General features: G+C 47.7%; 1 protein-coding gene across 1 annotated transcript in view; it reads left to right on the forward strand.

The window, feature by feature from the left end:
* GALNS (galactosamine (N-acetyl)-6-sulfatase) overlaps positions 1-14,825 on the forward strand; it is a 242,258-nt gene that overhangs the window by 39,205 nt on the left and 188,228 nt on the right. The window lies entirely within an intron of this gene.

Consider the following 14,825-nt stretch of genomic DNA (forward strand, 5'->3'; position numbering starts at 1 on the left):
ACGGAGAATATTGAGGTCTGTGGCCAGTTCGCCGAACTTGTTCTCCATCGTCACTCTTGAGTGTTCAATGGCTGCGAGGACATGGTCTAGTTTCCTGGACATGGGGTCTTCACTGGTGGGCTCCTCTCTTGACCGGGTCACAACGGGTGTCAAGGGAGTCGCTTTCTCTTGTTCCGGGGCACGCGACGCCCCCACCGCGCGCTGACGGCCCATGACGGAGGGGCTCTTTTCTTCTCTTGCAGTGGTCAGCATCCAGCGACCCTCAACTCCGATCCCAGATCTATGGACAGCTGTTGGGCGAATGCGTCCCCCCGGAGGCTTCTGACTCTCTGTGGGCTGTTACGGTCTCTCCTCGCCTTTCCTAGGGGTCCTTCGTGTTAATCTGCCTCACTTTGCGTGCAGCTCACTGCTCGACTGTCTCCGTGGTGCCGTCCACCGCAGGCCTCCTCGATGTGTCTCACCCCCCCCTCTCAAGACCTAACTGTGGGGAGAGCAACCAGCGACAGTCCGGCGGGCCACCCTCGCGCCAGGACCTGACGTCCGCGTGGCGATCTGGGGCTCCGACGAGGCCACCGCAGTTCAGCCGAGGCTCAGTCCTGCTGATAAATCTGCGCCAAATAGGATCTGTGGCTGTGGGGCGCTCAGCCTGCGGTCTTTCCCCCAGGGGGCGGGCGCGTCGATGGTGGGTCGTTCTCGACCGTGCTGTTGGCCAGTCAAATGATTGCACGTCCCGGTCCCCACCGTCATACAGTAAGTGCCCTCAGGGTGGGGGGGGCTAATATGTTGTCACTTTGGCCCCCAGCCTCGGGGTGCAAAGGTTGGCCGCAGGTGTCGCGTTCTCTTTTCCTACCCCCTACACACCGCAAGTCCCAATGCTGGGCGGGGGTGAAACGGCCGCCCCCTCACACTCACAGATCCTGATTACCATGCGCTGTATAGAGCTAGAGGGTGTCCCCAACTTCGCCGAGTTCCGCTGCACGGCTTTCACGATGGGAGGTCTTTCCTCTCGACACCGTCCAAGTCTCGTGCGGGACCTCCTCGACTCAATGGTAGGGGGGTGGCTGCAGCTCCCCCACTCAAACTGCCCCCTTCACTGCAAGTCGCACGGAGAATAGGGTACAGGGTCGCACTCTTCCTCCCCGCGGGGCCCCAAGGGCAGGGTCCGACTATTGATCGCTGCGCTCTCACCCGTACTGTTTACTGACGATGGCGCTTCCGCCGTCTCGGCCTGCTATGGTCTCATCAGGGGGCATGTTCTGATCTCGCACTCGCGTCGCTCATGCTCTGCCCCATCAAGGTCATCCCCTTATCGCTGTTGTGCTGTATTCGGGCGGTCTCCGGTAAGTTCAGGGGCTCTGATTACGGGCCCAGGCCCGCCCGGCCCAGGGTTGATGTGGCTGTAGTAACGGTCTGACGGCTCGCGCTTCGTCCCTCCGCTCTGATTACGTGTCCAGGCCCGCCTGGCCCAGGGTTGACGCGGTTGCAGCACCGGTCTGGTGGCTCGCGATTCGTCCCTCCTCCCGTTCCGCCAATTCTCAGAATAGGTGTAGCCCAGAAGGTGGATCCTGCGCCGACACTCCTAAACGCCGCGGTCCATGTCTCACAGCACGCCGCTCACGGGGGGCGTCCCTCAGCGCTCTGGTGTACGGAGAGGTCCACTCCCTCGGGGTCGGTCAGGTCGCCGCCTCGTCTGCTTCTGGCGCCCCCGGCAGCTGCTTCGTCGCTTTCGCCCTCTGACAGTACAAGTCCTGCACCAGGATGTGGTTGCTCCCTCTGTTGCTCAGAGGGCCGCACTGTTATGCTTAGAGTCCGCCATTTTGTCCAGCGGCCTCAGAGGAACCTCCGACAGGCACCCCAGCAGTGCCGGCGCAGCCCGTCCCGGGGGTTCCGAGCTCACCGGAGCCGTCACCCCATCATCCAGACCCGGTACTGCTTGTTATAAGTCCGACAGGTGCATGGGGCAGATATTAGTGGGGCTTGCACGGGCCACCAGTCGGAGCCTCAGGGAGAAGAGTTCGCCATCTTGGCTGGCTAGGCCACACCGGTGCATGGGGAGTATGATGATCCAAATTTCCGTACGGACCTGAGGCTTTTGGGCAGGGGGGGGCTACAGTAGGGCACTCTACATGCACCCTCCCAAACTCAATCTCACGGGACCTACCTACGGCCCGCACAGTGGAGACTTGGCACGGGGCATATAGGAAAGGGGGTTGGCACAACACACTAACAAGAGCCACACCACTCTGGGAACCAGACCAGTTGGGACAACTCAGCAGATGTCAGGGATTTGACATATGCGAGATGATCGGTATCTCAACGGTGGGCGACGTGTGGATGGGGGGACACCTAGCAACGTTTGCAGACCTACAGTCTAAATACCAATTAGCCCAGACTGAGGTGTTCTGAGACCTACAAATTAGTCACGCAATTAGAGCATCCTTGCCTAAGGACGCCCCACTGCCGGAGGCCTCCCCTCTGGAGGATCGATTGATTCTTGACCCCATGCCCAAAAAGGCCATATCCCTCACATATAGAAAATTAGTAAATAATCGACCAGACCCTTTGACGTGCCTACGACGGAGTTGGGAGGCAGACTTGGGGGACTTAGAGGATGAGGAATGGCGTGATGCCCTGGCTTCTCCTAGGGAAGTGGCTATGCCAATGAGATTGCGCCTGGTCCAACTGAAAATTCTTCACCGGATATACTTAGACGCTGGGACCTTGGTCAAAATAGGTAAACGGGACAAACCTTTTTTTCATATCCTTTGGGATTGCCCATCACTACTGTCCTACTGGACCACGGTCACACAACAGTTGGCGAGAGCAGGTGGCAAGGCACTGCAGGCTTGCCCCCAGCTATGTCTCTTAAACATTTGGGAGGCTACTGACCTGACGCAAGTTGAGCAATCATGGGCCTCACTGGGTGGGTCATCTCAAAATGGAATATCGCTCAGAAGGGGGGAGTGGGGGTGGTTCCGGCTCTGCATGACTGGGATTGATATGGACAGGGCTATGATATTGGAGAAAGATGTGTTTAAAAACAGGGGCTGCCCCAAGAAATGGGATCAGAAGTGGGGAAACTGGAACAGATATAGAGGTAGCATCTGCTTGTCCCCTACTGTAGAGCTACGACGTGAGCGACAAAGACTCCTGGATATTTCTTGTATAGAGGAAGTGCACTGACCTGACATTGCCTAGGGGGGTCACTTTCGCATCAGGGATGATTGGGGCGAATACTGTTGCTTAATTAACCCACTATGTGTATGTTGTCTGATGGGGTCATCTGCAACTAATTAATGTGGCCTGTGGGGGGGGGAGGGGCGCGGGATTGCTGCCTCTCGGTTTACAATTGTGATGATCAATGTTCTCCTGTGCCACGGACTTCAATATTATGTCATTGCTGCTTGGTTTCATTTTCGTTTTTCTTTTCAATAAAAATGTTTATAAAAAAAAAAAATGATTGCTCCACATCCCTCAGATACGGATGAAGTCAGGTCATATTTTATTCCAAATTTGTTAAAGGATTTTCTAGCAAGGTGTACAACATACGACCGCTTTTAAAAAATAAAGTGAAGTTCAGGTGATTGAAAGAATGCACAGAAGAGTTCAAAGATATAAAGAAAGGTATTGTAGAGGCTCCTTTATTGAAGTGTTTTGACCCTGACTTGAAAAATATTGTAACAGTCCATGCAAGTAACAAAGGTTTGGGAGTAGTTCTCTCACAAGTCCATAGTGAACTTAAATGGTTTTTAGTAGTGTATGCTTCATATGCACTTTCACCTAATGAGGAGAAATACTCCGTCATTGAGAAGGAGACTCTAGTTTGCGTGTGGGCTCTAGAGCACTTCAGATAGTTTGTGTGGGGTAAACAATGCAGAGTACATAGTGATCATAAACCAATGGGGAAACTATTGACCACCAAAGGATTGTTCAAGGCTTCTGCTAGAATAGCACATGAGTTTACAAGAATTCCTATATAGGATAGAGTATGTTCCTGGAAAGGAAAACGTTGTAGCTGACTTTTTATCAAGAATGTCAACAGATATGCAAGAATGTGATGAGAATGAATGGAATGATTTTCAATTTGCTTTAATACTTGATCAAGGAGTATCAATTTTGAAAGAAAGGAAGTGCAAATTGGAATATACCAATGATGCGGTTTTGCAACAACTTATACGGTTTGTAGAACATTGATTGCCAAAGAAATCACAAATTCCAGAGGAACCGAAAACTTTTTGGGAAATCAAAAATGAGTTCTAGGTAGTTCAAGGGTTTATACACAGAGATGATAGAATTATTCCACCTATCACACTGAGAAACAACATTGCAAAATTGTCATGAAGGCTTTGGTGGCATAGTAAAAACTAACCAGAGAGCAAAAAAATTGTGTTGGTGGCCAGGTTTGGATATGTGTGTGGAGAGAATGGTGAAGAACTGTAGTTGGTGTGCAAATTCTGATAAATCATTGAGGACTTTAAGACCTAATGTGTGTGAACCTATCACTCCTGATAATTTTTGGCATACAGTGGCTATTGATAAAATGGGGCCGATTGGTGCAATTTATGGCACACTTAGCAAAGAGATATTTTGAGAAAGTAGATGTAAAACATGGGACTGCCTCCTTGTATAATCCTAGTGAGATTGAAGAGTTTTGAAGAATGCTATACAATTAGTATAAAGAATGTAAAAGACTGGGAAATGCAAATCTTTAAAACTGTATGGATGTACAGGACAACCATGCATGAAGCTATGGAAGTGTCACCATTTGAAGTAATTGGAGGACTGGGGAACTAGGACTAAATGTAATCCTGAATGGATTTTGCAGACTTCCAATACTAGTGTAACTGTGGAATTAGTGAGGAAAAGAATACAGAAGAGGCATCAGAAATATACGGATATTTTTTATCACGAGAGGGTCAATATGTGTGGAAATCAAAGAAGGAATGTGGTTAAAACTGAAAAAAACAAGCATTGGCATAGCCAATAGGTCTCGCCTTTGGGACCTTATAAGTATTTAATTATGCACCACAATATCCTTGGCGCAACATCAACTGTTGCATGACTAAACACTTATACACTTATAATGTCCCAAAGGTGAGACCTATTGGCTATGCCAATGCTTGTTTGTTGTAGCGCTGCGGCTTTCCTCGTGCAAGTTGGAGGTGTCAAGAGAATAAAGCCTGTCCACTCAAGCTAGTATTCAGCTGGAAGCTGTGATTTCAAGTAGTCTTTCTCCTGAGCCAGACACCATAAAACTGAAAGAGAATCGCGCTAGCCCAGGGTGCAACTTTAAAAAAAAAAAAAAAAACCTTCTTGAAATCCTGGTGGGGAAAAAACGTCAAACAATCTGGTTTGCTGAATTCTGCTCTGCCAGTTTGGAGAGTGCTGGCTGTAGCCTTTACTGTGACATGCAGAGGTTTGGACTTCCCTTCCTTTCAGGCTGATGATGTCTATATAAACACTGCGCGGCTACCTGCAGCACCAAATCCTAAAACTCCATGTGGTGTTGTGAGCTGGTAGCAGATGGACTTTCGTTTGCATCTGCTGTGTACAGGCTTGGCTTTGTACTCTTTTCCTGGGGGAGAGAAAGTCTTTCTTCATCGCTAGTTCATTCCTGTTTAGGTCTCGCCTGACCCAGCGCATGCGCTGGTCTGGCAAGACTTATTGAGAGGGCTCCAAAAAGTGCTACCAGGCCAGCCTAGAGCTACAGTGCATGTGCGCGGGCGCGCGCACAGCTATTTACCATGATTACTTTTACTTTCACTTTCGCGGCCGCACGGCCGCTTTGATGTTAGATCGTGATCACGATCGCAATCACTTTGAAAGACTGGAGCACAGTGATTTCAATTAAGGTTAGTAATTGATGCTGTCTTGCTTCAAAAGATGTAACTTGATTAACATGTGCCTGGACAAATTGCATTTGTGAAATGTTTTTTGTTGAGACTTGAAGATTATTCCTTGCCCTGGATTATCGGATGTTGTGGGTGCTAAATGAGTTCTTCTTGTTTGCGTGTTCTTAAAAAAGACTTCCATTGGGCTGTAAACTGCAGAGCTTTGGAGTTTTACTAGAAGTATAGTGTATAATGAGAAGCTGTCTTAATCGGGAAAGCAAAGAAACGGTCTTAACAGGCTAAGAAGCTCACTGAGAACTCCCGAGACTAAAACTGTGTTGGTTGCCTTTTATATTTTTTTAAAAAAAGCGAAATAAACAAACAGGCAATTGAAGTTGCTTTTGCTTTATGGCGACTATGTTAAGCACGCTGGTTTAGTCTGGAACCTTTGCCACCCCTCATGCTGCTCACCAAAGACATGCCCCAGTGATTAACCTCTTCGGTGCTCATGACTGCTCCCGGCCGTCCTGAGTCACGGTAGGCGTGTGCTCATGACGGCCCGTCCGAACGTTGGTGCTCCTCCCACGCGGTGTTAATTCCCCAACTGTGCGGGAGAATTAATTAGTGGGCGGAGTTTGGAAGGCTCCTGGCCGTCATGAGCACACGCCCACCGTGATTTATGATGGCCGGGAGCCATCATGAGCACCGCAGCGCCATGCCCACCCCCTAGCCCCCCCGCACCGCGGCAGAATTCGTGCCACGGAGAAGGGGTTAAATGCTGATTTTGTGTCAGATTGTCCACAGACGCCAAGCAATCAGAGCTGCTCGGTTTGGTTTAATTGACTGCGCAGAATGGCAGCAGCAGCAGGGACGCGGTCGGGCAGGGGCGCACTCGCAGTAGTGTTAACACTGCTGTAAATAGTTGCCTGGCGGAGGCTCAGACTCGCAGCTAACTGCAGAGTTTTCCCTCTTTTTACACTGTTTTCCTGCCACTGGAGATGCTGAGGCTTCCGACTTCCTCGCCTCGGTTGCGAACTCCCATGAACCGGAAAGTGGGAAGCTGTTTTGTCTGAGAGAAGGAGGAGGTAGGTAAACTTTTTTCCGTGGGGTTGAAAAGCATCTGAGTAAGTTTAGAGTGAGCACGGGGCTGGCTGCTGCTGTCATTGCTGTGCAGGCTGAGTTGGCACTCGCTGGCCCTTTCTGGTCAGGAGAGCAGTCCATTGAAATGAAGAGAGGGGGATTGTATCTGTTTGCGTGCAGGGAAGTCGGGGACCCAGAGCCGGGGCCGCTTTTGATCTCCCGGTAATGCAATGGAGATTTAAGCTGCCATCACCATTAGAGACTTGAAATAAAAAAAGGCCTCGTTAGTATTTTAAATCGGCGAGAGCTCCTGTTGTCCGAGGTTGCTGCTTTCATGGTTTAATAAAAACCATGTCATCTTTGCTGTAGGAAGTGCCCCCCATGCGAGCCGGGCGCAAGTTTTTGAAAAGGAAGTTTGACCACACGTTCTGCAGCTCTCGGCGTGGCGCTGGGTGGTAGCAGATGTTGTGCGTGTGCTGTTAGGGTGCCCGCGTGCGATGCGCTTAATGAGCCATGACGAGAGAGGAAAGCCAGATGGCGCCTGTGTGCGTAACCGTGCCTGTAACCGCACACTTTAGGCCACACAAAAAGTGTGTGGTCGGATTTTTGAAGCCCACTTACTAAAAGTCTCGCCAGTGCAGCGCATGCGCTGGCTCAGGCGAGACATAAAAACCTGGAGGGTTAAAAAAGGGGCAGAGACAATATTCTAAATCTTTAAAAGTAACTAAAGTACTATGCAATGCAGTACAATTGAGCAATGGGAAAGTATGGAATCTTAAAAGATTTGTGGTTTTGAAAGGTGACATCAAGTTTGAACTGTGTGACGGGGGAGCAAAGAGTTTCAATTTGACTCATTAACGGCAAATCAGCATGTGGTGTATGCATATATGGAATGGTGATAGGAAATATAATATAACTAATATGGGAAATCGAGGAGGAAGTGGAAGAAACTTTGAGGTGTTGGACCAGGATGAGAAAGAAGTTGGAAGAGAGGTGGGAGATGTGGTTAACGTAGAAAATACTGAAGTAGAGGCAAGGAAAAATGGTGGAAATGTAGAAGAGGCAGATTTGGAAGAGGATGAAAAAGAACTTTGATTGTGTGTCTGGTGGCAACAGAACAATGCGAGTTAAACCTAAATGGATGTCTGATTTTGTGTAAAGGGAATGGTAGACCTAAAGTAAAGAGATTTTGTGTTTTTCCGTTAGTATATAAAAGATGTTAGTTTTCTTGTATTTTATTGATTGATATATAGTTTAGTTTAGATTTTTGTTTTATGGATTGCATCATTTGTATATTTAATCATAAGAGGGGAAGATGTGTTATTTTGGGAAAATGAGAATTCCTTTTATATTGTATGTTTCAGTTATATATTTATTTATTGTTATTCATGAGGTGTTTCTGGGAGCGTGCTCTCATGTATGACATTTCTCGGAGCAGGCTCTTTTTAATTGTCTAGAGCCTGTTTGCTCTTCGAACCTTGAGAGAAGTCGCTTGAAGGAGGTTTTGAGACTGGACGCTTCCTGAACCTCTCTGTACCTTCGGTGTTTCAACATAGATATATCTTGGAATAAACCTTTTGAATTGGACGATGAGTGGGCTATACATTACAGTGCTGTAAGAGTGGGTCACATGGCTAAAGAATCCCTGAGGTAAAGGAGGTGTGCGAGGAGGTCCATCTTCAGGAGGTAGAAGCGAAGGTAATCCCGAAGAGTGGGTTACCATTGGTGAGAAAAAAGTGAAAATTATGTTCACCTCATGTTCCAAAATAACTACAGTTTATGAGAGAGGGCCTTTGAGCTGATGTTTGTGGACAAGCAAAAGATGAAAGCCATGGATGCCAGATCAGTGGGACATAGTGGATAGGGAGAAACCCATAAGAATTGCAGGCTTCATTGAGACTTCCATTGGTTTTTGTGACAGGATCTTTGCGGAATAGGTGTACGTATCAAGGAAAAGAGAAGAAATCTTGGGGTGGCCGCATCCGAGAGAACTTGGGAAATGGTTGGACCCCAATGCAGATCTGCAGGTTCAGATGAGGCAGGTTGAACTTGGTGGTAGTCTGCAGTTCTTGGGCTCTAGATGAGTGGTCCTTACTGCTTTGCGTATAAAAGCAGTAGAGTTAATCCATGTGGGGCATTTGGGCGTGGTCAAAATGAAGGAGAGGATGCGTTGTGATTTGTGGTGGTCCTGGTTCGATCAAGTTGCAGAAAGGGCTGTGAGTGTTTTTGAGTGTAACAGCGCAAAAGAGGTCAAGACTAGGGTCCCTCCCATGAGACTATCTTTAGATAAATGACAGGAAGAGGTGGCATAAGCTATTGAGGGTCCTCTGAAAGGGGAACAAGCCACACCATACTTGTTGGTGCTGGGGTACCTATACTCTAACCTTTCATTCAAAGGTTGGGAGCACTACTACTAAGGGAGAGAATGCTAGGAAAGGATCTGGCTGTGTCTTCAAACTTGTTCTCCAGAAGCATGATCAAGAATTGGGAATATCTGAAGGACTCCATTTGTGGAACTTACTGAGTGCATCTTCCATCCTGGGCACACAGCTGATGTTTTTTAAATGTTGACCTTTTCTCTTCATGGTTCTTCTGTGAAATTCTGTAATTGCGTTTCTTTATTTCTGTTTTCTTTTGTTTCTTCTGGTATTTAAGATGAAAGATGTGTGGTGTTCTGAAACTTCCTTGCACAGGGATTCCATGTAGAGCGTGCGCTTGAACGGGGCGGGAGTACTGTTGGGCACTTGGGCTGGAGCTACAGCACAGGTGTCACTTCATAATCTTACCTCTGTGCCTTATGACGTCTCCACACGTGTTCTTGCACCTCTGATTCCCTTGAGATGTGCACATTTTAGAGAAATATAACTAGCAAAGCAAACCTGGCCATTTCAATAGGCCAATTTTCAGCTTCAGACCGGACATAACAGTCTATTACACTGACAGTAGAGAACCAGATACTGAACGGACCATGAAAAGAGGACTAGCTCACACCAACACTAACCATAGGTATAGGAATTGTGCACCCGCCTTGACCAATATGAGCAGGTGAGACTCACATTTATTGTCTTCCTAGTACTTCAGTGTGATGAACAGTGAATGGAAGGAAAGTGCAGTAAGGGTTTGACATAAATGCAAGCCTTTCTGGGGACAACAACAGAAGGGCGTGTGCAGTATCAGTGGGTAAAGGTGGGAATGCCATGAGTTTATTAAACCTTTCTGTGAGCTGTTATCTCTTTTCTGAAACCTAACATGTAGCCATTGTTGTTCCATTACGATATGGACAGTCCGAAATGTGCATTTCATGGGCAGAGCGATAACATTCTGGAGCAGATAGAAGATTGCGATATACGTTTGGAAAGGTTACCAGACTGCACTTAATATTGCACTTAAAGGGCATCTTCTCACCGTCTGACTTTTTCTTTCTGCCTCAAAAGAACTGTGGAATCCTATTTAGCTTGCATTGCAGAGAGTCCCGGGCCCACCTCTTACTGTGATATGCACTTAGAAGGCGTAGAGAAACTTCGCTCATTATGGAAAAGAATGAGTGGCTGGGATCAAGGGTGTACAGCACGACTAATTTTTAACCAGGAAATGTATTTAGTTTAGTTTTGAGTTTTTATAAAGTACCCCATCCAGCCAAAGGTCTCTTGGTGCTAAGAAATAAAGGACCGACAGGAAGTGCAGTTGTCAGAGATGACTTACTGAGAGAAAGAGAAAGGAGTTAAGTTGTTTTTTTCTCCTTGAAAAGTTGGTCGAGAGAGATTTTTTGTTTAGTTCAGAAGATAAATCATTCCAAAAATGAGAGACTCTAATGGAGAAAGCTTTCCCTCCATTGGACATTTTATAATAATGTGGCTGAATTGAGGCTGTGCAAAGGGTACTCTTTGCCACCTACGTGGTGATCTGAGTTTTTAGGAATTGAGGGACATTTCCACACAGTCATTTATGTACTAGAAAAAGTTTTACTGTATTATCTTGTCTGTTCAGAGCCAATGTGATTTTCCTAAGGTTGCTTTTGCTTTGCTAAAGTGGGGGCCAAGACCACCAATTTTTCTGCTTGGTTCTGGACTGTTTGAGGACATTGCTGTTGAAGTTTTGATGTACCCCAGTAAATAGAATTACAGCAATCTAGCCAAAATCCTACTATTGCTGCTACCGCAGATCTTCTGCCTTCTTCGGAGAGAGGTTGCAGAATAGGTATGGTCTTGTACCTGGACAAAGCACATGAAGAGGCAACAGCTGAGACCTGTGCGTCCATGGTAAAGTTGGCAACTAATCTGGTGCCTAAACCTTTTCACAGATAATCCGGGGAGTGGAAAGGGAAATGGGTTAGTTGGCCAAAGATGGTACCCCAATGTTGCATCTTGGAAAATGCAACAGAAGACAGCAGCCGCCCTCTACTCGCTTCCTCGGTGCACCTTATACTCTTTATTTCTCTAAACCTTCATTCTTAAGGATATTTGTCAACATTGAGTTTCTTTGATGAAAAGATTGATGGTTGATACTTGGACATTAGGATGGTAAGAACATAGATTCTGAAACAACCAGGCCGCATATCTGTAATCCCATTTGGGAAAGAGTAGACATTATGCTGTATATGAATTAGTCACTATAGTTTGTGTAACTCATGATTAGACTTTGAAGATAGTCGTAGACACTACTGTGCCGAGCCTAGGCACCTCCCCACAACATTTGACTTGGGTATTGGAGCAGTGACTCTGTAGTGCACTGGGCCCTGTGGAACAGGACTCTGTGCATATACTCTGCCCCTTAAAAGGTATATATTTTTTACTGGCTCACCCACAATTTGCATAAGTTAACTTGCATAGAAGTCCCTAGTATATGTTACCACGGGTACACAGGGCCTATAAGGTAAAGTGTCCCTCATGGACTGCTGCACTTATTGTGCCACCACAAGTGTGACAAAGCAAGACTCGCAACCTGCCATTGCTGCGGGCAAGGCAGTTCTCCAACTGATAGCTCGCGTTTGCCATTCAAAATAATGACACAGTCCTGACCTTCCTTTTTAATATATGTCACCCATAAGGCAGACCTATTAAGCCCTAAAACAGGGTGCTATGTAGTAAAAAGTGGAACATGTGTTTCATATGCTCCTGCAGTAAAACCCCCCAAATTGTTGTTTTTACTGTAGAAAGACTAGTAGCCCCATTGGCGAGTTTAGGGTTACACACTGGCATCTCAGCAGTACTAACTTCTGAATGAGACTACTGAAGTTGGTACTTCAAGGTATCAAAAGAATAGTTGCATTAAACCCGGTTTGCTGCCCGAGTCTAATTTAATGCAACTTTCAATCAAATGGCAACTTTAGAAAGTGGTATTCACGTGCACTGACAGAGCGATATCCGGGGTGGCACGCCCTAAACTTTGCCTTGAGCATCACAAGTTGAATTACATCACATTTTGGAGTGCAGTCTACCAATTTTTTGCAAAAACTTTAGAAAGTTGGCATTCTGTTGCCCAAAGCTTTCTAGTGAGTTATTACATTTGCTGGCCACAAGACAGCCAAATGCCCTCTGTGGGGAGGTGTGAATGACGCTCAGGAAGGAACGTAAAGGGCCTGCTGTCGAAAGAGGTGTTACCTTTCACAGGCAGGAAAGCCAAACAGGGTGGGAGCGCAAAAGGTTAGCTTCAAAGGGCCTTTGAAGGGCAAAGAGTGGACACTCACGAGAATAGCTGTTCATTTGTTCTTGTAGACAGGTTGGCATCAGGGACATAGAGGGGAAATAGTTGCCAAACCAGTTTACCCATGGGCATGTAGGCCACAGGGAGCAATACCTCCAGGGTGGGCTACCAAGCTTGACACACTGACAGATAGTTTCTGTCCTCTTGAGAGTGGGCAGAATATTGCTTTCTGGGATGGCTACATGACACACTTTGCAGGAAGTTATAATCGGGCATGGATGGAACCTAGGAGCCAATTGGTTTGCAGTCACCGCGTCCTCTAGGGGCAAGTTCTGGCCATAAAAGGGGCACATCTGGCACCCAGACCGCAGAGCTTGTCTGCATTAGGGAGAGCACCGAAGAAGCACTGCCCTGCTGGTCCCTGGACCTGGCAACGAGAAGCTGCATTAAAGACTGCACTACACCTGCTTATCCTTGAGCTAGCAAAGAGAGGACTGTGCTGGTGGTGCCCTGCTCGAGGAAAGTGTTGTCCCAGACAGAAGAAGTGACTCCAAGACTCCGTTGGCTGACTTCCTGTTCCAGCTACAGGGCCACAGAAGTAAAACAAGTCTACCTTGGCGAGTTGGTAGCCACAATCACTTGACTGCCACTGACATCGAAGTGCAGCCTGGGAGACAGAGTTATGTTATGTTATGTTATGTTATGTTATGTTACAGCGTTCTTTTATAGCGCACGGCTACTCGAAAAGAGTGTCCCGGCGCTTTCCACCTGCATCTCAGAATAAAAATAACACAACACAGCAAAAAAATGAGAAAAAGAACTGAAACTGAAGCAATAAGAACAGCCTAAAGATTAAAAAGCCAGGTCTTCAGGCTCTTCCTGAACTGGAACAAATTGACAGTGCTGCGCAGCGAAAGAGGAAGCGAGTTCCACAGCTGTGGTGCTTTGCAGCTGAAAGAGCGCCCTCCCGTGCGGGCCTTCCTCACCCGAGGGACCACCGCTTTGTAAAGGGATTCCGAGCGCAAGGAGCGGACTGGTCGATAGAAGGCTAGTCTCCGCCGCAGGTATCCAGCCCCTGATCCAAACAGGGCTTTGTGCATCAGAGTCAGGGATTTAAACTGGATCCGCTTCCGGACAGGCAGCCAATGTAGCGCCTGAAGCAGCCCGGAAGCTCTTGACACTCAAAAGTTGCACCAGAGTCTGCTGGACCCAGGAGAGTTGTCGGAGTGCAGTTTGGTCGCCTAAAAAGGACAGTAGCCTTAGTTAAGGGAAAACGCTGGTTTGGCTGTAACCTCAGGCCAGTGCCAACTGGTTTTTAGTCTGCACTTCTAGGGAATCGACCCCTGTGGCCCAAGTTACCCCACCAAACCATAGACTGAGGGGTGGCCTCAGAAAAACCCCATCAACAATCAGTCGATCAATCATGGGTTTGTTGAGCGCAGCTACTCAAGGTGCGGGGGTAGCGCAGGTCCAGGATGTTCAAGGAGATCCGTCGAAGAGCTAGGTCTTGAGGTCCTTTGTGAACTTGGAGAGTGTTGATGTTTGTCTGAGGTGGAGAAGGAGGGGGTTCCATATCTTGGCCACGAGGAAGGAGAAGGACCGTCCTCCTGTTCTGGTCTTCTTGATGCAAGGCACCGTGGCAAGCGAGAGCTGGGCTGAGCGGAGGGATCTTTGGGGTGCATGGAATATGAGGCGGTAGTTCAAGTATGCAGGTCCGGTGTTGTGGAGGGTTTTTGGGGGTGTGGGTGAGAAGCTTGAAGGTGATTTCCTTCTCAATGGTGAGCCAATATAGTGTATGCAGGTATTGGGTGATGTGGCAGTGACGAAGTAGGTTGAGGACTAGTCTGGTGGAGGCGTTCTGAATATTCTGGAGTTTACGGGTGAGGTTCTTGTTGATTCCGGCGTAGAGCGCATTGCCGTTGTCGAGTCTGCTGCTGATGAGGGCGTGGGTCACTGTCTTTCTGTGTTCAAGGGGCATCCATTTGAAGGTCTTTCGTAGGAGTCGGAGGGTGTGAATGCGGGAGGATGAGACCGCATTGATTTGGCGGTCCATTTTGAGTTCGGAGTCCAGGATGATTCCGAGGTTCGTGCATGGTCTGTGAGGGTGGGCGGGTTCCTGAGGGCAGAGAGACACCAGGTGTCTTTCTAGGCGTTGGGGTATGGGCCCATGATGAGTCATTTGGTTTTGTCCGTATTGAGTTGTAGGCAACTGCTTTTCATCCTCTTGGCGACTGCTTCCATCTCTTCTTTAAAGTTATGTTTGGATAAGTT

This window comes from Triturus cristatus, chromosome 12 (genome assembly GCF_964204655.1).
Source record: "Triturus cristatus chromosome 12, aTriCri1.1, whole genome shotgun sequence".
Taxonomy (NCBI): Eukaryota; Metazoa; Chordata; class Amphibia; order Caudata; family Salamandridae; genus Triturus; species Triturus cristatus.